The following is a 23,086-nucleotide window of genomic DNA, read 5'->3' on the forward strand; positions in this document are numbered from 1 at the left end:
CTAACAAAAGCAATCTACTTGTTCAATGCAGTCTCAATACAGATACCAAATTCATTTTTCAAGGAGACTGAAAGGGAAACTGTCAAGTTTATTTGGAGAAGAAAGAGAACCTAAATAAGCAAAGCACTTCTGAAAAACAAAAATGAAGTGGGAGACATAGCACTCCCTAACCTCAAAAACACAACTGTAGTAACCCAAACAGCATGGTACTGGTAAAATGACAGGTACATAGACTGTGGAGTAGAATTGAAAACCCAGAAGTGGAGCCATCCATCTATGGTTAGCTGATATTCAACAAGGAAACAAAATCTCTCAAATGGGGAAATGACAACCTCTTCAACAAATGGTGCTGGCAAAACTGGACTGCTACCTGCAGAAAGCTGAAAACAGGATCCACACCTCACACCATATACATAAATCAACTCAAGATAGATCAGAGACCTGGGAGTTATAAAGCCCCAAACCATAAACTTCATAAGAAACAAACTGGGATCAAGTTTAGAAAACTTAGTCTATGGTATAAAGAGACTGCGAAATACAGTCAGAAATGCACACTCTGAAAAGGCTAAAACTGATGAAAGTGGTCTTCTAAAGTTTAAATCTCTGTGCTTATCAAAAACCTTTTTCCAACAGGGTGAAAAGAAAACCTACTGACTGGGAACAAACATTTGGCAATATCATCTCAGATAAGGGTCTCATAATAAAAGTTGACAAAATACTCCTGGGTCTTCAGGAGAAAAAGACTGATAATCCAGTTACAAAATGGGAAAGAGATATGGAAAGACTTTTCACAAAGGAGGACATTTGAATGGCTAACAAACACATGAAGAAATAACTAGTGAACAGTAGCAGTGGCAAAGTTTATCTGGGTTGTTGTTGTTATGTGCCGTCGAGTCGTTTCCGACTCATAGCGACCCTATGCACAACAGCCCTAAACCCTGCTCTATCCTGCGCCAACCACACTGCCTCTGACACACCCATCCCGATTACCCCAGTCACCGAATCAATCCATCTCATAGAGGGTCTTCCCCTCCTGCGTTGTCCCTCAGGCCTCCCAAGCATGATGTCCCTCTCCAAGGACCCGTCCCTCCTGGCAACATGTCCAAAGTATGTCAGACGAAGCCCCAGGATCCTTGCCTCCAAGGAGTAGCTTGGTTTAATCCTCTCCAAGATGGATTTGTTTGTTTTCCTGGCAGTCCAGGGTACATTCAGTACCCTTCTCCAGCACCACAGCTCAAAAGCATCCACTCTCCTTCTGTCCTCCCTAGTTATTGTCCAACTCTCTGATGCATAACAAGCAATTGCAAAGACCATGGCCTGTATCAGGCGCACCTTAGTCTCCAGAGAGACACTGTTGCTCCTGAGTACTTTAGAGAGGTCCCTAACAGCAGACTTTCCCATCATGATATGCTTTTTGATTTCCTGACTGCTGGTGCCAAGAGTGTTGACCATGGAGCTGAGCAAACTGAAGCTGTGAACAATCTCAATCTCTTCGTCCTCCATCCTGACGCTGCCAATTGGTCCAGTGGTGAGAATCTTTGTCTTCTTGACATTGAGCCTCAGTCCATACTGAAGGCTGCAGTTCTTGACCCTTCGCAGCAAGTGCATGAGGTCCTCCTCAGTTTCAGCAAGCAGGGTTGTGTCATCTGCATAATGGAGATTGTTAATAGACCTTCACCAATCCTGATGCCACAATTCTCCTCATAGAGCCCAGCCTCTCGGATAATCTGCTCTGCATACATGTTGAAAAGGTATGGAGACAGGATGCATCCCTGGCGTACACCCTTCCCAATTTTGAACCATGCAGTGTTACCCTGCTCTGTTCTGACTACTGCCTCTTGGTCCAAGTATAGGTTTCATATTAGCACAATTAAATGTTCTTGGATTCCCATTCTTCTCAGAGTCAGCCACAGTTTGTTATGATCCACACAGTCAAATGCCTTTGCATAATCAATGAAACACTGATAGACATTCTTCTGGTATTTATCTGGGTAGCAAATAATAAATGTTGGAGAGCATGTGGTGAGATAGCAACTCTTTTTTTTCTTTCTTATAAGTTTCATTTTATTAAATGTGACTGAAGCAGACACTGTGATGATTAAAGAATTTAGCCTAGATGGCTTAGACAGACTTCTGGCCCACCAAGATCTCCACTACAACAGCTGGGTACCAAAGGACTATCTGAAGGAATGGTACAAATGAAAGAACGTAAGTGGGTGTTTTGGTACAACTTACAGAAAAGGTAAAATAAACAAGACATGCAGGTGGTCTGGTTGTGACCACGGAGTCACCCCTGTGGCTGTGGGGAAGCAGGGCTAAATCTTCGCTCGGCTCTTACCGTCATTGTCTCCCAGCGTGTGCTTGTCAAAGAGGTACTCTGCCAGGCTCGAGTCTGGGGCGCCCATCTTGCGAAAGACGGTTATGTAGTCCCCAGTTGTTTGATGGATTTCATCAACTCTTCCGGGTAATGTGCCTCAATGAAGTCACACAAATGAGGGTCATTCTTGTCATGGCCAGTTTGTGTAGTTCCAGTAGGGACTGATTCACACTTTTCTCCAGGTGTAGTGCACATTCCATTGCATTCAGACCACTCTCCCGGTCATCCAGGCCTGGTTTCTTGATGTCCTGAAGGAAGATGAGACCACCTCGCTGATTCTGCAGTTTCGTCAGTATCTCAGCATGTTCCCTCTCCTCGTGGGATTGGTGGAGGAAATATTAGGCAAAATTCTTCAAAGCCACATCATCACGGTTGAAGTAGTAAGACACGGACAGGTAGACATAGGAGGCATAGAGCTCCAGGTTGATCTGGCTGTTGATGGCGGCCTCTGGGTCCTGGTTGTAGTTCTGGTGCACCTGCGAAGGGGACACGGTCATGGCGGCGGTGGCAGAGAGGCAGCAGCTGCACGGCTCTGGAGCAGAGACGAGGACCTTGGGGTGTTCAGGGGTGCTGGTGTGAGGAGGTGGGGGAGGACTGGCTGGAAATGACCAGCGAGGGGAGATGCAGGTGAGTGCCTGGTTCCGTTCAAGCACTGTTGAAGCAGGAGAGCACGGCGGCTCTGTGAAGACCATCTTGAGATAGCAACTCTTATACATTGTTGGTGGGATTGTAAAATGGTACAACTATTCTGGAAGGCAGTTTTTTTCCCCCTCAAAAAGCTGAACATAGAAATTCCATATGACCCAGCTATTCCACTGCTTGGAATGTAGCCTGACAAAATGAGAACTAAGATACAAACAAAAACTTGTACACCAGTATTTATAACAGTATTCTTACCATTGCAAGAACATGGAAGCAGCCCAAATATCCAACCACAATGGAATAGAGAAATTATAGTACATTCACACGGTGGAATACTATGCAACTCACAGGAGCGATGATTTTGTAAATCACTACCTAACTTGGGAGGGAATGGAGAACATTATGCTAAGTGAACTAACTCAGTCCCATAAAGACAAATGATGTATAAGACCATTGTTGTAGAATGTGTATAAGGATCCAAGGTGGGGAGGGGAGCCAAGGGGTGGGGTTAGAGGGTGCTTATTCATAAGTCACAGAATTTGATGAGTGGAGGCAAGGATGGGGAAGAAAAAGGGAAAAAAAATATGTATACAAACTTTGTAAGTAAACAAGTGTAAAATAAAAATTTTATTTTTTAAAAAACCAAACTGCTCCCTAGAGATTCTTAAATCTGTCCTTTACCCATATACAGCTTTTATGATATTTGAAGATGGTGTCCATACTTCCCTTCTTCAGATTCCAGGCTTTCTTTTCAGTGTTTCTTCTACATGAGACATATTTTTAGAAATGCCTATTAAATTGACACTCTCTTTGGAGCTCTTCAATAGTCTTTTCCTCTTATATTTGAGACCTAGAAATGAACTTGTTCCTAATTATGTCATTCTAAGGGTCTATCCCTACCCTTGACACTTCTGTTTCGCTTCTTGTTTATCTTGGTTAAAGTACTGATTGGGAGAGATTTTCTTTCTCTCAAATAACCTTACTTCCTGAAAGTCTCTTCAGCTGATTTGTTTTTAACTGAAAGATCTCTGAGGTCCAAATAGAGCCATATATCATCTTTTGGGTTCCTGGATAAAGGAGTTTTTTACTTTCATTTTCTGTTATTGAGGTATTAAGTAACTCATTCATAGTCTCAGTCATGGTGTAATCTTCTGGAAACTGACGACGGTGCTTTTATGGCTCTGCTCTGCCATGGATGAGGGCAAGCTAGTTGTTGAGTATGTCTAATATTTTCCATTTCTTGCCTAGGAATTGCTATAAAGACTATTAATCTGGTGAGCCTAGGCTCCTTATTATTATTATTATTAACAAAAGTAATAATAAAATGATAACAGTGTATTACAGCAGAATTCAGATTGGAAGAGGGTGACTCTGTAGGGAAATTAGTCCAAGGATGAAATCTCCAGAGTTGACAGCAAACTGTGTAGGGACAGACCCTGAGCTCCCCTACAGAGAGAAGATTTAAAGCATGGCGTGTAGTATGGGTGAGACTTTTTGAACCCCATCTCAGCAGAGAGAAGGTAATGATTGTTCTGGATATCTTGTGCTGCTCTGCTCAGAGGACGGAGGAGAGGCGACCCAACAAACAGGTACTGTAAGAGCTATGAGAGAGAAGACTGCCTTGCCTGGTGTGGACAGAGAGATGAATTTGCCCTGGTAGCTCTGTGCCCTTAGTGGCACAAGGAAGAGGTGCCTGGCTGTGAGACGCTGTCTAAGCCCCAGACAGTACTGTCAGATAATTGACTACTGTACTCAGGGTGCTGGCAAGACACCCCTCACTGGCCAATGGGTGTTGGGGCGGCTGAACCTAGTTGTTACATGTTTCTATGTTACTCTCACCTTTGTGGTTGTCCTTCCTCAAACCGAAGAAGAGCTGCACCATGGCAGTGCCTCCAATATGGAGACCCCCAGTGTCTCCCATCTCCTTTGTACTTGGTTAAAGCCACAAGTTTGTATGTTTTCCTTAGATATAACATTAAAATGAAGATGCAAAGAAATGGCTCCCATCAGAAGCTAGCCTTTACTAAGCACTTAACAGGAGCTAAGGGTCTGTTGAGGGCCACCAGCAGTCATGGAAATGAACCCGTGACCTTTTGTCTCCTCCTGGGCTGGTTAAGGATCATGAGTAGCCAGTGTGAGACAAAAGATCAACATTAATCATGGTGGGAAACAAGAGCAGGAAATAGAGGGTGGATGTTGTGTCGGGGATCAGGTTAGTTTGTGCTCCCTTTGAAAGATAGAAGTGAGTATTTCATTCTGTTCAAGCTTCTCAAGGTCTCATTCCCTGTCCCTATGGCCTGTGTCCTTAGCACAGTATTCGGGACCACAATGAATGTCTCTTAAAGGAAGGAAATTTGTAGCTGAGAGAGCCTGGTTGTGGAGGAGTTTGTGCTCACTAAGCAGCCCAGAGGGGACTCGGATGAATTGTTGTTGTTATGTGCCTTCGAGTCGCTTGCGACTCATAGCGACCCTATGTACAATAGCCCTAAACCCTGCTCTGTCCTGTGCCAATCACATTGCCTCTGACACACCCATCCCGATTACCCCAGTCACTGAATCAATCCACCTCATAGAGGGCCTTCCCCTTCTGCACTGTCCCTCCACTCTCCCAAGCATGATGTCCCTCTCCAGGGACCTGTCCCTCCTTACAACATGTCCAAAGTATGTCAGACGAAGCCCCAAAATCCTTGCCTCTAAGGAGCAGCCTGGTCTAACCCTCTCCAGGATAAATCTGTTTGTTTTCTTGGCAGTCCGTGGTACATTCAATACTCTTCTCCAGCACCACAGCTCAAAGGCATCAATTCTCCTTCTATCCTCCCTAGTCATTGTCCAACTCTTTGATGCATAACAAGTGATTGCAAAGACCATAGCCTGAATCAGATGTACCTTAGTCTCCAGAGTGACACCATTGCTCTTCAGTACCCTGGAGAGGTCTCTTACAGCCGACTTTCCCATTGTAGTATGTTTTTTTATTTCCTGGCTACTGGTGCCTAGAGTTTTGACCGTGGAGCCAAGCAGATTAAAGCTATTAACAATCTCTTCACCATCCATCCCGATGCTGCCAGTTGGACCAATGGTGAGAATCTTTGTCTTCTTGAAATTGAGCTTCAATCATACTGAAGGCTGCAGACCTTGACCCTCAGCAGCAAGTGCATCAGGTCCTCCTCAGTTTCAGCAAGCAGGGTTGTTTCATCTGCATAACGCAGATTGTTAACAGATCTTCCACCAATCCTGAGCCCACATTTCTCCTCATAGAGCCAGCCTCCTGGATAATCTGTTCTGCATACAGGTTGAAAAGGTATGGAGACAGGACATATCCCTGGCATACGCCCTTCACAATTTTAAACCATGTAGTGTTTCCCTGCTCTGTTCTGACGACTGCCTCTTGGTCCAAGTATAGTATAGAACGATCAAGTGTTCTGGGATTCCCATTCTTCTCAGTCAGCCACAGTTTGTTATGATCCACACAGTCAAATGCCTTTGCAAAATCAATGAAACACAGATAGACATTCTTCTGGTATTCTCTGCTTTTAGCTAAGATCCATCTAACATTAGCTACAATATTCCTAATACCACAACCCCTTCTAAACCCACCCTGGACTTCTGGCAGTTCTCTGCTGATGTGCTGTTCCAGTCGTTTTTGGATTAGTAGTGAGGAATTGTGCTGCCAATGCAGAGGCATGTGGTTCGACTCCACCAGCTGCTCTACAGGAGAAATATGAACAGTGTGATTTACAACCTCTAACAACCCACTGGATGGTCAGCAATGGTTCAGTTCCAACTCTATGGTTGTGGTGGTTGTTGTTGTTTTTGTTATGTCCCATCAAGTCACCTGCTACTTGACGACCCTATCCCTTGCCAATCTTATTGTCTCTGACACGCCTATCCCCAATACCTCAGTAACTGAATCAATCTATCTCATAGAGGGTCTTTCTCTCCTGTACTTGGTACATAACAAAAACCACCACAGTGGAACCAGAAGTTAGTTCAGGAAGTGGTAATGGCCACTTAAGGGAGATACTAATGATCTTACTAGATCAACGAACTAAGGAGGAATTTTTGTGAGTTGTTCTCCAAGATGGTTATGTGGGCTGAACAGAACAGATCAGGTTCAATAAGAGCAGAAGCAGGACTACAGCTTTTATCCCAACATGGTCAACACATAGGGGAGGGTTGGCCAGCCTCTCTGCAGAGGGCCATGGAGTGATGGACACTGTCTCACTCACTCACTCATTTACTTAATTTAAAAAGTCATCTATGTATGTGGTGAATTATTTAGGACAGTGTAAAAGTAAACACATCTTTCTGGCCAATTCTAAACCTACCTGCCAGAGAGTAGCCACTTGTTAACACTTTTTTGTGTATATTTTCAGAAAATTTTAATTCAGATCTAAGCATATATCTTACCAAAGTGAAATCATACCATATTGTTCTGCAGCTTGTTTTTTGGTGGGTGTTTCCCCCCCCCCCTACATAATAGTATGTCTTGGAATGCTTTTTCTCTCTCACTTTATATAAACCTTTCTCCTTGTTAATGGTTGCATAGTTAAAAATCATAGATTCTTCATGCTAGAAAGAACCTTCAAATCAGTGTGATTTAATTGCCTCATTTTGCTAGAACCTGGAGAGGCGAGGTAGCTTGCCAGAGGGCACAGTGAGTTAGTGAAAGGAAAAAATTCCTCTGAGAGCTCTTTAGCAGGAAGTGCTTCATGAGTGCCCAGATACACAGGATGACAGATTGGAATGACCATTACAGGCCAGCCGTATATTATCAGCAGCATCCTCTACATTCATCATTCTAAGATGTCATTTGCTGGAGAAGGTATCTTTCTTATCTAGTGCTGCTGTAACACAGATACCACAAGAGTATGGCTTTAACAGAGATTTCTTCTTTTCCAGCCTCAAAAAACTCAAACTCGTAGCTGACCCTCTGGTGAGTTTCCAAAGCTGTACATCTCACAAGAGGAGGTTGCTCATCTTTCTCACCCTGAGCCGGTGGTATATTCAAGTCAGTAGAGAGGCAACAGCTTTGGGTAGGCAGGGTAACTCCCTACAAACTAGTCCACCCAAGTTAGATGCTACAGGACACAAAGACTCTGCTGTAGGACTGACAAGGGGAAGGGTCTTCCCATAGACCTGGCATGCCGAATTTGGACTCAGTCCAAACTACCCATCATTTATGAAGATGTCCTAAGACATCTAGATTCTTAGAGTCACAAGATGTTTGGTTTATTCGTCTATAGTTCTAGTTAGGTATTACAGCAAGGCTTATTCTGTGTCACAGTGTCACAGCCATTGTGTCAGTTTGTCACACTGAGGGACTTCCTCTCCTTCATTGACCCTCTACTTTTCCAAGCATGATTTCTTTTCCCAATGACTGGCCTCTTCTGCTAACATGCCTAGTTTGTCACATAAGAGGCAAAGTCTCAATATCCTTGAATCTACGGCACACCCAGGCTATACATACACTCTAAGGAGCTATATAGTATGGCAGCATAAGCACCCACACTGGAGATGGAGCAGAAGATAGAACTGCTTACTTCTGAAGTGCCTAACAGCAGTTATTTACATGGACTAAGCATTTTGGCTTAAACTATGTAACAGCCCTTCAAATTAGCACCCAAATTCTTAAACCACTGTATAACCAGGGTTCCTTGGAACAGCCCTTCTCCTCAATTCTCTTGTGTGCTGTCAAGTTGGACCCCTCATAGGTGACTCTCTACTGGATTTTCGGAGCCAGCAAATCGCATAGGAAGGGATTGCTCATCCTTCTCCCACGGAGCAGCTAGTGGATTCAAACCATGTGCCTTTGGGATTGTAGCACAGCTTCTTAGCACCAGAGCTCCCTGAGAGACTAAAGCCCTTAGAGACTGTTTAGTTTGCCTTGTTACACACTGGGTCTTTGTGCCCCCTAGAGTTGCCAATTCACTTGCCAACGCATAAAATAAGAAACTGCAAGCTAGAAAGGTCATATCATCCTGGAGCATCAATTTTACATGAAGCTTGGGAGGGGAGAAATGCTATTTTTATATTAAAGCAAATATTGATATTATGGAATAGTATGAAAAATCAAGTTACTTTTTAATATAAAACAGGCAATTCAAAGTGATTTTGTCCTTCTTTGCTGCAGGCAACTTCAGGTTTTCATCCCCAAAAACCTGGAGGGCATGTGTTTTCTATTGTTTGGGACTTTGAAAAGTATTTTATTTGGGTTGGGTTTTTTTGTTTTTTGTTTTTTTTCTTCAAGAAAATTGACCTTTTTTCTTACAGATGTGCACAGGCTGGAAGCAAAAAGTTGGCAATAGCCTAAATGACTCTGGACCTTGGTCTCTGCTTCCATTTATGCTCAGTTCAGATTGCTCCTACTGCTCAGATTCCTTATACCCTCCTCTGTTTTCTTGGTTCGCACATAGCTTTGGTTCAGCTTGGCCCTGAACTCTCTGAATGACTTCTTGGTCAAGTGACTACTTGCTTCTCTACTTATTCCCAAGCAAAAATCTGATTGGCTCAGTTTGGGTTTTCCACATCATGTCATAGCTCAGCTGCCATTTGGTTATATCAAGCAGAGTAAAGGTGTTCAGGATGATTTCCTACAAATCTTGTCTCTTAGGCCATCACTCTGAGTGGGACAGTTAACCCTACAGAAGACTGTGGGCCAGTGCATAGTTACTCTTATGCAGCCAATGTGTAGCACAGATGAGGAGAGTGAGGCCTCAGAAAGGAAATTAGTAAGTGGGGCAGAGAGACTTCTTACCTCCTTGACACATGAAACATCATTGCTAAGTGAAAAGCTTTTGGGTCCTCTTGCTTTCCCACTTCATATCCACACAGATAAATTTCCAAGCTACACCATGATCTTAACGAGCACCATCTTGGGCTGTGTCTTCTAAAGAAACAAACCCAATATGTTGTTGCTATTAAGTGCCGTTGAGTCACAGGCGACTCATAGCGACCCTATGAACGAAAATCCTGGATACTTCCTGTAAACTTTAGCCCTTTCTCCAGGTTCATGTTTCTAGAGGCAAGCTATTGTGGAAGTGGATGCCATTCCTGCTTCCAAGCTTGTTTTAATCGGGGAGCTCCACCAAATACTGTCTGCCATGAGTAACCATTCTCACATTTGACACATCAGTGTCACAGTGTTCGGCTTCACAGCAACCACAAGTTATCTCTGTACAGCAAGTGGACATACCAGGGTTATACAACCTAGAAGAATGTTTCACCAAAAACAATTAAAAACAATTAAAACCCAATATACATAGAGAAAAATTTCTCTCCAGGAAATAGCTCACATGTTGAGGCTGGTGAGTGCCAAGTCCATAAATCAGATGTCACTGTAAAGGCATCTCTTGAGTTACACGTCCGTAAATCAGATGTCAATGTAAAGGCATCTCTTGAGTTACACAGCTGCAGGGACTGACAGGCATTTGTGGGCTTTGAAGGCAGTCTGGCAGATTGCTGGCTCAAGTCCAAAGACCCTGAGGTTAAGTGATGACATACTAGATTCAAGATCCAGATTGAGTAAAAGTCAAGAGTGCTTTGCCAGATATCCATCTATATCTCTTATACAGGCTATACCCTCAAAGAAAACTCCCTGAAAAACGATTGGCTGCTCACAGAAGAAATCTCATCATGGAGATGATTATATTCAGTCTCACCAAGAGAATGATTGCGTTATACTGCTAAACCAGAGAATTCTAGATAGGCAAGTTTACACACATCCTTAACCATACTGAACACTTTCCTTCTTCTTTGACCCAGCACACTACTTAAAATGTTAACTTATCAGAGACTTGGTCAGTATAGACTCCCCATCTCAGCAAGCACTCATTTTTATTGAATCAACTATGTACAGTTTGTAACAGACTCTATAGGAAATAGAACTGCTTCTACACGGTTTCCAAAGGTGTAGTCATTTCAGTTGCAAACTGTCACTTTTCTGTGGACAACTGATGGATTCTAACTGCTGAATTTTTAGTGAACAGATAAGGACTTAAAGCACTGTTTTACCATGGTTCATCTCCACAAACAAGTGGCAGAGAATCAGATGAGAACATAAAGAAAAGGTGCAGAAATCAGAGCAGGATGTGAGTAGAACCATTTTGCTGTTGTATATGTGGCTACGTATAGGGTCATCTCCAGTGTTGCACACACAAAAGGCCTTGGACCCTGCTCACATGCCATCTCAACAGGCTATCATCTCAATGCATCTGAGCTGTCAGAGTTCCAAGAACTATTAATCCTCTCTGTATCACTCTGTATCTGTATCTGTATCTGTATCTGTACTGTGTCCAAAAGAAGGTTCTTATTAAAGAATGTCATGATATCAGTAGATAACAAGTCTCTTTTTCTTCTTATGTACTAAATGAGTGGTGAAGCTGTAAATTGATGTGGGAGAGAGTGTTACATCTTTAAACAAACATTATAGCTGACCCTTCAGCAGATTTCTAGAGGCAGTCAATCACATGCAAGGATGTGGCCCATCTCTCTTCCGAGGAGCAGCTGGTGGATTCAACCCACATGCCTTTGGGTTAACACCACAATTCCTTACCACTAGGCTACCAGGCCTGCATTCTCAATAGAGCAAATCTCCTTTCTTGAGGGGAATGGGGAGGGAGTATTGTGATGTCAGTGAACATTTACACAGCTAATTGTTTTTCCATTCCATTCAAATTGTTTTACACATTTTTGTTTTATGGTGTTAATTACAATAAGTCCATCTCTGTGCTTTTCACTGTGATCTCCACCACCTTTTACTCTTTTTATCCTACATCTTCTTGCCTTCTGAGATTTTCCCTTGGGCACATGCTTCCCTTTAGATAGGAAATGAGTTCGCTTTAGAGGTCTGTCTGTTGTTTGGCTGAACCTTGAGCACAGGGTTAAGTTAAATTCCACCTGAAAGTTGAGCCACAATGGTCACTAAGGGCCATAATCTTAGCAGTTCCACCAGTCTCTTTCAGAGTAGTAAGCCTGACCATTTTAATGTTTTTAAGTTTTCTTCCAAATGTTTTGCCAACTCTACTCAGAACCTTCTACTGTGATTCTTTTTAGAGTGGTCAGCATTAGTAGCCAGGCATCATCTAGTTCTTCTGATCTCAGAGTAATGGAAGTTTCCATTCACCTGGTTTGTTTGGCCTTTTAATTACTTCGTTGTATCATTGCTTATCTTCTCTCATCTTTGTTCTATATAGCCAATTTGTGTACCTTAAAAGCTCACAAGCTTTTAAGACCTAGTTGCTAATTAACCAAAATCCTGGAGAGGGTTAAACCAGGCTACTCCTTGGAGGCAAGGATTCTGGGGCTTCATCTGGCATATTTTGGGCATGTTGTAAGGAGGGACAGGTCCTTAGAGAGGGACATCATGCTTGGGAGGGTGGAGGGACAGCGCAGGAGGGAAAGACCCTCTATGAGGTGGATTGATTCAGTGACTGGGGTAATCAGGAGGGGTGTGTCAGAGGCGGTGCGGTTGGCACAAGATAGAGAGGGTTTAGGGCTGTTGTACATAGGGTCGCTATGAGTCACAAACGACTCAACGGCACATAACAGCAACAACAACAGGACATATTACTCTGGAGATGAAAAGATGAGGAAAAATGGAGTTGCTTTCATAGTTAAGAAAGTCATTTCTAGATCCATCTTAAAGTACAATAATGTGAGTGACTGGATAATATCCATATACATACAAGGAAGGCCAGTGAATACAACTATCAATCAGATATATGCACCAACAACCAGAGCCAAGGAAGAGGAAATAGATGATTTCTACCAACTTTTACAGTCGGAGATAGATCGAACATGCAATCAAGATTCATGGATAATAATGGGTGACTGGAATGCAAAAGTTGGGAACAGAGAAGAAGATCCAGTAGTCAGAAAACATGGACTCGGTGACAGAAATGGAGCTGTAGAGAGAATGATTGAATTTTGCACAATGACTTATTCATGGCAAATACATTTTTTAAGAGACATAAATGCAGGTTATATACATGGATTTCACCTGATGGTATGCATAGGCATCAGATTGATTACATCTGCGGAAAGAACCACTGGAGAAGCTGTGAAAAAAGTAGGATATAGAATGGACTATGTTACGCCTATTGACCTTGAGGTCCCAGGAGACTATGGTCTCATGGTCCTAGGACTAACAGTTCATTCGCTCAGGGCAATATGATGAGTTCTTTGTAAATTACTTTCCATATTTTATATATAACCCTTATAATAACCCCATGTGGTGGTTCATGTGTGCCCTTTTTACAAAGTAGAGTCTTCTTCAAAGTCACAGTCCTAGAAGTTAGAAAGCCTAGGGCCATCTACTCAAGGCCTCTGTACCTGAGTGTCTAAGCTGAATTCTAAACTGTCAGCCAGAAGACCTGGAAGAGAGGAACACCTCAGGCAGAGCAAACAGCATGTTAAAGGACCTCAGGAGGACAAACTAAATAAAGTGTCAGAATGGCCGAAGCAACTTTAAGTGATACCACTAAATTCTATCATGAAGAGAAGCTTTTTCTTGTGGAGTCCCAGGAGTATTCTGTAGACTTGTGTTACGAGACTTTTGTCTGAGATGGTATTACCAAATATTTGTTCCCAGTCGGTAAGTTTTCTTTTCACCCTGTTGGGATAAGTTTTTGATGCACACGTGGATTTAATCTTTAGAAGGTCCCATTCATCAATTTTATCCTTTTCAGATTGTGCATTTCTGGCTGTATTTGGCAGTCTCTTTATACATTGGAAGAGCACTTCTAAGCTTGATCCCAGTTTGTCTCTTAACAACTTTATGGTTTTGGCTTTACTCCCAGGTCTCTGATCCACCTTGAGTTGATTTTTGTATATGATGTAAGATGTGGATCCTGTTTCAGCTTTCTGCAGCTAGAAGTCCAGTTTTGAAAATGGATAACCCAATTACAAAATGGGCAAAAGGCATGGAAAGAATTTTTACAGAGAAAGGCATTCGAGTGGCAAACAAGACACATGAAAAAATGCTCAAAATCCCTGCCAATAAGAGAGATGGAAATCAAAACCACAATGAGATACCATCTCACTCTGGTAACAGTGGCAAAGTTTAACAGGGCGGTAAGTACTAGATGTTGGAGAAGATGTGGCAAGAAAGGAACTCTTATACAGTGTTGGTGGGATTGTAAAATGGTACAACCAGGCTCACTCCCCCCTCTGTATAAATAGAGATGGCCACCTTCTCCTGTGTTTTCTGCTGCTCGTCGATCCAGATTGCCCTCTCTTCTGTTGCAGTTTTGGGTGCCTGAGCACTAGGGCTGCTTTTAACTCTAACAAAGTGGATGTTGTTGCCTTCAATGATCCCTTTATTGACCTCAGCTGTGTGGTCTTTATGTTCAAACATGATTCCACCCATGGCAAGTTCAACGGCACTGTCGAGGCTGAGAATAGGAAGCTGGTCATCAATGGGAAAGCCATCATTCTCTTGCAGGAGCGAGATCCTACCAACATCAAGTGGGGTGATGCTGGTGCTGAGTATGTTGTGGAGTCCACTGATGTCTTCACAACCTTGGAGAAGGCTGGGACTCACCTGAGGGGTGGTGCCAAACAGGTAATCATCTCTGCTCCTTCTGCCAATACCCCCATGTTTGTGATAGGCGTGAACCATGAAAAGTATGACAACTCTCTCAAGATTGTCAGCAATGCCTCCTGCACCACCAACTGCTTGGCTCCCCTGGCCAAGGTCATCCTTGACAACTTCAGCATTTTAGAGTGACTCATGACCACGGTCCATGCCATCACTGCCACCCAGAAGACTGTGGCTGGCCCCTATGGAAAGCTGTGGCATGATGGCCATCGAGTTGCCCAGAACATTATCCCTGCATCTACTGGCGCTGCCAAGGCCCTGGGCATGGTCACCCTTGAACTGAATGGGAAACTTACCAGCATGGCTTTCTGTGTCCGCACCCCCAATGTATTAGTTGTGGACCTGACCTACCCTTTGGAGAAGGCTGCCAAATATGATGGCATCAAGAAACTAGTAAAACAGACATCAGAAGGGCCCCTCAAGGGCATCCTGGGATACACTGAAGACCAGGTTGTCGCCTGTGACTTTAACAGTGACACCCACTCTTCCACCTTTGATGCTGAGGCTGGCATTTCCCTGAATGACTACTTTGTCAAACTCATTTCCTGGTATGACCATGAATTTGGCTACAGCAACCGGGTGGTCGACCTGATGGTTCACATGGCCTCCAAAGAATAAGATCCCCTTGGACCACCAGCCCCAGCAATAGCACTAGAACAAAGAGAGAGACCCTCAGCTGCTGGGAAGTCCTTGCCCCAACTTGATCCTCCCACACACTGAGAATCTCACATCCTTGACACAAGTTTCCATCAAATCCCCCTGAGGAAGGGGAGGCACTTGAAGAGCCCATCTTGTCATGTACCATCAATAACGTACACTGTACCGAGCCCCCCCCCCAAAAAAAAAGGTATGATTCCATATGACCCAGCTATTCCACTACTTGGACTATACCCTGAGAAAATGAGAACTGAGGCACAAATGGAGACTTGCTCACCAGTGTTCATAGCAGCATTATTCACCATCACAAGAACGTGGAAATAGCCCAGATATCCAACTACAGTTGAACGGATTAAGAAGTTATGGTACATTCCACACCCATGTTTATTGTGGCTTTGTTCACAATAGCAAGGGGGTGGAAACAACATAAGTGCCCATCAACAAACGAATGGATAGAGAAGCTGTGGTATAGTCACACAATGAAATACTATGTTGCGTTGAAAAACAAGGAACTCATACAATATTATTCAAAATGGGTAATCCTGGAGAACATTATGCTGAGTGAAGTATCTCAGTCACAAAAGGACAAATACTGCATGGTGCCACTGTTGTAAAACAGGACTGACCTCGAGGTTGGGGGAAGACTGAGAAAGATGGGTTCAATAATGTATACTGCATTGAAACAGAGGAGAGAGAAAACTGTTTAAGAGGGATATGTGATTAGGTATTTTTGTCATGGCAGGAGTCCAGAGTAGACCTGGGGGGGAGGGATTGTAAAACAATTGAAGAATTTTTCTTTTACTTTTCCAAGAGGGTAGTGCGCTAGGGGGAAGGGTTGTGAGGGGAGAAAAGTGCAACAATGAATGAATGGAAATCCAAAGTCTCTATAAATTTTCATGGAAATTAATAATAAATTTAAAAAAAAAAGAAGTTATGGTTCATTCACACAATGGAATACTACACAACACGCAAGTGGAGTGGGCCCTTTACTGCCATAGTTACAGGTAATTGTGAAAATACCTGTGTTACGGAACACAGGATCATTTCACTAAGGGGCCAAGGGAAATTTCTAAGGAAATTAAACTGAAATGGAATCTGAAAGAGTAAACTAAGACGATGTCTGGCAGGGGGCAGCTTTCTGATAGGATTAACTAAAGGACCCCCATGGAGGGGGTCCTACTGTTTGATAGAGAAAACAGGAGAACCCCTGGGGGGCTACTTTCTAGGAAAGGGGCCAGCCTTGGCCAAGGCGTGAAATGAAAGTGAGTACAGATAGGGAATAATTTCAGCTTCATGTAAGTTCTATGAAGGGGAGTTCCTGCAGATGTAGTCAAAAGAATAGAGAGTAGGTTGAGAGGACATGACTTGTATGCCAGGATGACCAAGTTTTGTCCTAGAAAATATAAAAAGAATATACTCAGGTTGGCAAATTATCCAAAGATTGCATGGATAATGGATGTGTTAAATGCCTCTGTCGAAGACATTCAGTGCCTGCTCAGGACTACTCAGAACCTGTTTTTGGTGTCAGTGTCTGGCTTTTCATTTCTATACATTTGTATACCTGTCTTTGCTCTCCCTATGACTCATGCCTTTCTGAGTGAAGTGTGTTGTTGTTGTTATGTGCCGTCGAGTCGCCTGTGACTCATAGCGACCCTATGTACAACAGCCCTAAACTCTGCTCTGTCCTGTGCCAATCGCACTGTCTCTGACACTCCCATCCCAATTATCCCAGTCACGGAATCAATCCACCTCACAGAGGGCCTTCTTCTCCTGCGCTGTCCCTCCACCCTCCCAAGCATGATGTCCCTCTCCAAGGACTGGTCTCTCCTCACAACATGTCCAAAGTATGTTAGACGGAGCCTCAGAATCCTTGCCTCCAAGGAGCCACCCGGTTTAACCCTCTCCAGGACAAATCTGTTTGTTTTTCCTAGCAGTCCATGGTATTCTCAATACTCTTCTCCAGCACCACAGCTCAAAGGCATCAATTCTCCTTCTATCCTCCTTGGTCATTGTCCAACTCTCTGATGCATAACAGATGATTGCAAAGACCATGGCCTGTGTCAGACGCACCTTAGTCTCCAAAGAGATACCATTGCTCTTCAGCACTTTGGAGAGGTCCCTAACAGCAGACTTACCCAACCTTAATTTTTCACCTGCTTAGCTTCCATTAAACTACACATCTCATCCTCCTGGCCGTAGTGATGGTGTTTTGTGATTAAACCCATTCAGATCATATGATTGGAACCAATTACTGTCAGAACAGTAGAGTTTTGGGAACCTCAGCAAAAAGTCTGGGCTTTAGAAAGTGCTTTGTTTATTTTTTTATCCGCTCACCTTTCCTGTTGGTAGTAGTTTGCTTCCATAGCATCCTGAAAGGATATTCTGTTTTCCTGCAATTCGTGAACAAGGAAGCCTCATCTCCTACCTGCACCTCCAGAGCTGCTGGCAGGCGGCTCAACAGTAATAAGGAGAGCCAGGCTTGCAAAAAACAAACTAAAGAGGACAGAATGAGTCTTACCCAAAGCACCCCTGGACCTAAGGAGTTACGTGAGTCATTCATTTCCTTTAGTTCTTTAGACCACTTTAAGCTTAATTTTCTATTACTTAAAACCAACAGTGTCCTGACTATCACTTACACTGGTAAATCAGTCTCTAGCGATCTCACCATAACCTATCAAATTCAAGGCCAAGATAAAATTTGACAGGAACAAATGCTGAGCTTTTTAACTCTATTCCCCAAAACTTCTAGTTCAAGTCCTCTGTGGTAATCAGAAAGACCTTATTTAAATTCCAGCTTCCTCACTTCCTGCCTCTCTGACCTTGGCAATCAGTTGACCTTCCTGGGCCCGTTTTTCACAACCTATAAAATCTGTAAGACACCTACCTTTCAAATGTTATGAGGATTAAATGAGATACTGTTTGGAAATTACCCAGCACAGCACTTACACTTGCTGGTCCAGCTTACTGGTGACAGAATGGTAGTGATGTATATATCTTTTCAACAAGGAACAAAATCCCAAACTCTTAACTATAAAGAGCTAAGTTAGTACATGTAACAGGAGAGAATGAGACAGCTTTAGTGGTGGACTTTAACCAGAAACTCTCCCTCTGTCCTTGTAGAATGCTCTTGAATTTGCCCTCTTCTGAGCATTCTCTGGGTCATAGAAGTCCCAGCAGTCCTCGTGCACTGGCTACAATCACTCTCCAGTCCTGTGGCCAGGCCAGGGGAATTCACTGGTTGCTCTGCTGTTGGTCATACACTAGGTGCAGACCTGTGAAGCTTATTTCCCTAGAGTCACGTAGATTCTTTTATGTGCTGATGGAAAGCGGGCGAAGGATCACCTACTGTAGAGGTCACCAACTGAATCAGCGCAAATGAAATCATCCCCAAAGCTAATACAATTTGGAGACTATCTTCATACAGGTCAATCTGAATGAGAGAGTTTTCATGGTTGGACTTCTTGTAATTATGTCTCACTGGGATACTTTCAAAAGAATACAATCAAAATTTGGGAAAAAGTTGAAACTATGTTTTATGCATAAAAATTGAAGACTATGGAGTGCTAGTAATAGAAGACTCAGTGGCAGCATGATAACCAGAGAGTCATCATTTTCTCTATGACCAACCAAACCCATCAAGCCTGTTCCACTTAATAGCGACCTGTCAGAATAGAACTACTCCATGATGTTCCCAAGGCACGTACTCCATGGAGGCAGGCTGCCACTATCTCTCTCCGAAGAAAGGACTGATAGGTTCAAATTACTGATCTTTCTGTTAGCAACTTGGTCCTGTAACCACTGCACCACCATCACTCCATTCCCTGTGCCCACATGAGTGGAAATGTGCAGGAGCAACTGGCACTCATTAAATGTGTACTGCTACCATAGATATTTCACCAAATTTTCCACAACATTCCTTTAAGGGAGGGGCCAGTCTTACCAGGTAGTTTTACCCTGATTAACTCTGAAAAGAATGGGAATCCCTGAACACTTAATTGTGCTTATGCGAAACCTATACTCGGACCAGGAGGCAGTCATCAGAACAGAGCAAGGAAACACTGCTTAGTTCAAAATTGGGAGGGGTGTACTCCAGGGATGTGTCCTATCTCCATAACTTTTCAACCTGTATGCAGAACAGATTATCCAGGAGGCTGGGCTCTATGAGGAGAAATGTGACATCAGGATTGGAGGTAGACTAATCAACAATCTGCATTATGCAGATGACACACCCTGCTTGCTGAAACTGAGGAGGACCTGAAGTGCTTGCTACAGAAGGTCAAAGACTGCAGCCTTCAATATGGATTAAAGGTCAATATTAAGAAAACAAAGATTCTCACCACTAGGCTGATTGGCAACATCATGATGGATGGTGAAGAGATTGAGATTGTTAACAGCTTTAGTTTACTTGACTCCACAGTCAACACTCTTGGCACCAGCAGCCAGAAAATTGAAAGACGAATTTTGCATTGGGAAAGTCTGCTGTCAGAGACCTCTCCAAAGTACTGAAAAGCAGTGATGACATTCTGTAGACTAAGGTGTACCTGATACAGGCCATGGTCTTTTCAATCACTTGCTGTCCATCAGAGAGCTGGATGATGACTAGGGATGATAGGAGAACTGATGCCTTTGAGCTATGGTTCTGGAGAAGAGTATTGAATATACCATGGACTGCTAAGAGTATGAACCAGTTTGTTCTAGAGAGGGTTAAACTAGGCTACACCTTAGAGGCAAGGATTTTGAAGCTTCATCTGACATACTTTGGACACGTAGCAAGGAGAAGGACGTCATGCTTGGAAGGGTGGAGGGACAACACAGGAGAGGAAGCCCCTGGATGAGATGGATTGATTCAGTATCTGGGATAATGGGAGTAGGTGTGTCAGAGACAGTAAGATTGGCACAAGATAGATCAGGGTTTAGGGCTGCTATACATTGCGGTGAATCACAGGCAACTCGACGGCACATAACAACAACAATAAATGAGGCACAGAAAGACCAATTAACCTACCTAAAAGACACAAAAACTCAGATCTCCAGCTCAGATTTTCCTAAATTTACAGATAGTTGTCAGCTATAGCTGAGATTTAGAATCATTTGGGGAGCTTTTTTCCCCTTTATTGTTCTTTTAAAAAAATTTTTTTTTTGTTTTGTACTGGTTTACTTAGAAAGTTCATATACATTGTTTTTCGCACTGGATCTTTCCATTTGGGCAGCTTTAAAAAAAACAATTCAAATGTCTAGGCTGATTAAATTAAATTAGAATCTCTAAGAATGGACTCAGCCACAACTTCTGAAAGTTACCCAGGTAACTCTGACGTGCTGTGAGGTCTGAGAATCATTGTTCTGGAAGCCAAGGGACATCAAGGGTCATACACAGCCATCTCCAGGGATAGAAAAAGTTCTGACTACATGAAGTTGCAGGAATAGATGAGGACTGTGGTGAATTAGAGCAGATCTCATCAAATAGTGTTTAAATATTTAAAAAGAAAATACACTGCTGTTAAAACACAAGGGAGGACTGCATTCTACACACAAGTGCATCTTAAATGCCAGCACGCATATAAAGCACTTGAGAAGCTTAGTAAAGAGACGGTTTGCAAAGAAATAGGTCTGGGTGGGGCCAAGACAGTCTGTATAAGCTTTCTGGTGATGCTGAGGTTACTTGTCCCTGATGCATCCTTTGGATGACAAGACTGTGTTCTGCCACACTGCCCAAGACTGACCGTCAAAAGCTAGCTTTCAACTTTGACTGTGAAAACTAGCTTTCTGCTCCACGGTTCCTGAGAAACAGAACGTCCAAAACTGTGCCCTCTTAACCTTGGGGAGCTATCATGGGATTTTTCCAAGAGGGACTGAGAACCTGCTCAGGATGCTGTGGTTGGCTACAGAAGCGGGGCCTCCTCCAAAGGCTTACCTCTGCATTTCATCTGGAAGCAAAACGTGACATTGGTGTAAAGAATAGCAATGCCTCTCTACTTCTCAGTGGTCAAAACTTAGAGGTCCTAAAAAAAAAAAAAAACAACAACAAAAACCTTAGAGGTCCTGAAGACCTAATGCACTGAGAGGCCTGCCATGTGCCTTTATGATCTCATCCTTGTTCATTATTCAACCCCACAATGCCTCACCCCAGAGAGCTCACAGCTTCGGGATGGAGGTTTGTCACTGTGTTGTTTATTGTGGAGAACCATAGCAGTTCTCAGGGGCGGGATTCTCTATGTTTTATTCAAGGTCATAGCACCAGTAAGTAGCACAACTAGGACTAAAATTCACATCATTTTTATTCCACACCCCCCAGTCTTTTTTGCTTTCTATTGTGCTATGCATTTTGTTTTCAAACTATTTAAAATATATTTTTGTAAAGGCAAAAACCAATTTACCAGCAGCTTGTGAGCTGTGGCTGGTTGCCCAGCATTTGTGTTAAAGCAGTTAAGCTGCCAGCCACTCAGCTCCCCTCTCACCACATCTTGCCAATGGAATGATTAAGGTGGTAGATTACCTTGTCAATCTTGTTTACTCCAAGCACACCATTGAATTCACTTCCTGTCTACCCTCACACAGATTCTGAGGATCTACGTTAAATGTAGTTCTATACTTATCAGCTATTTAAAGTTCTCTACCTCCCTTTCTAGTTTAACGCCAACTCTCAGGCTTCCAGTGGCTTCCAAGAAATCCCATTCCAGTTCATAGGCTTGCAACCTGGGTAGGTAAAATTTACTTTTCCAGTACCAGAGCTGTGACTGTCTAGGGAGCTGTGCTGCTTCCCTCAAAGCCATCACTCTCTGGTAGTTCAAAACCACCGGCCACTTCACAGGAGAAAAATGAGTAATCTCCCATGTGATTTATAGGAAGCTCTGGTGGCTTAGTGGTAAGGAATTATAGTGCCAATGCAAAGGTACATGGTTCAAATACCCTAGCTGCTCTAGGGGAGAAAACTTTTTAGACAGTCTTCTCCTGCTTCTGAAAACCTGCCAGAAAGTCAGCTATGAATTGGTTCTGACTTGTTTTTGTGCCACCAAGTTACCTGCGACTTGTAGCGACCCTATGTAAAACAGCTCTGAAACGTACCCTGTCCTGAGCCAGTCTCACTGACTACCCCCATTACCCCAGTTACTGTATCAATCCATATCATCCAGGGCCTTCCTCTCCTGCATTGTCCCTCTACCTTTCTGAGCATGATGTCCTTCCCTCCTGCCACATGCTCAAAGTAAGTGAGACTGAGCTTCAATAAAAATCCTAACCTCTGAGGAGAAACTTGGTTTCACCCTTTCTAAGGCAGACCTTATTTGTTTTTGCCAGTCAATGATATGTTCAAGACTGTATTCCAGCACCACAATTTGAAGGCATTGATTCTTATTCTGTCATCCCTAGTCATTGTCCAGCTCTCTGATGAATAGCAAGTAATAGCAAAGACTATGACTGAATCATCAGGCACACCTTTGTCTCTTGATTGACATTAGTGCTTTTCAGTACTCTGGGGAGGTCCCTGGCAGCAGATTTTCCCCAGTGCAGTTCCTCTTTTGATTCCCTGACAGCTGGTGCCAAGAGTCAGATGGTTCTGACTAGGTGGTTCCTAATAATAAGAACATGCAATTTATAGTATCTGAAAAATCCATTGGATGGTCAGCTATGAATTGGTTCTGACTCAAACAGCAATGACTTGACTTGTTCCAAATCACTTTTTGTTTTTAATTATAACTTAAATAAAGTTTTTCTCTTTTTGGCCTTAAATGTTTATCAGATGTTTTTATCTGTGTGTTGTTGTTGTTGTTAGGTGCCACTGAGTCAGTTATGACTCATAGCAACCCTGTGATCAACAG

The 23,086-nt window shown here is 43.1% G+C and overlaps 1 protein-coding gene and 1 pseudogene across 1 annotated transcript in view; one reads left to right on the plus strand and one right to left on the minus strand.

Moving 5' to 3' along the window:
- The window catches only part of CHCHD6 (coiled-coil-helix-coiled-coil-helix domain containing 6), a 495,888-nt gene that overhangs the window by 366,845 nt on the left and 105,957 nt on the right, over positions 1 to 23,086 (plus strand). The gene's annotated exons all lie outside the window — the stretch shown is intronic.
- Positions 2,316 to 3,069, minus strand: LOC102869647 (annotated as a pseudogene).

Source organism: Elephantulus edwardii, unplaced genomic scaffold (genome assembly GCF_000299155.1).
Source record: "Elephantulus edwardii isolate Elephantulus edwardi_28Jun2011 unplaced genomic scaffold, EleEdw1.0 scaffold00161, whole genome shotgun sequence".
In the NCBI taxonomy this organism is placed as follows: Eukaryota; Metazoa; Chordata; class Mammalia; order Macroscelidea; family Macroscelididae; genus Elephantulus; species Elephantulus edwardii.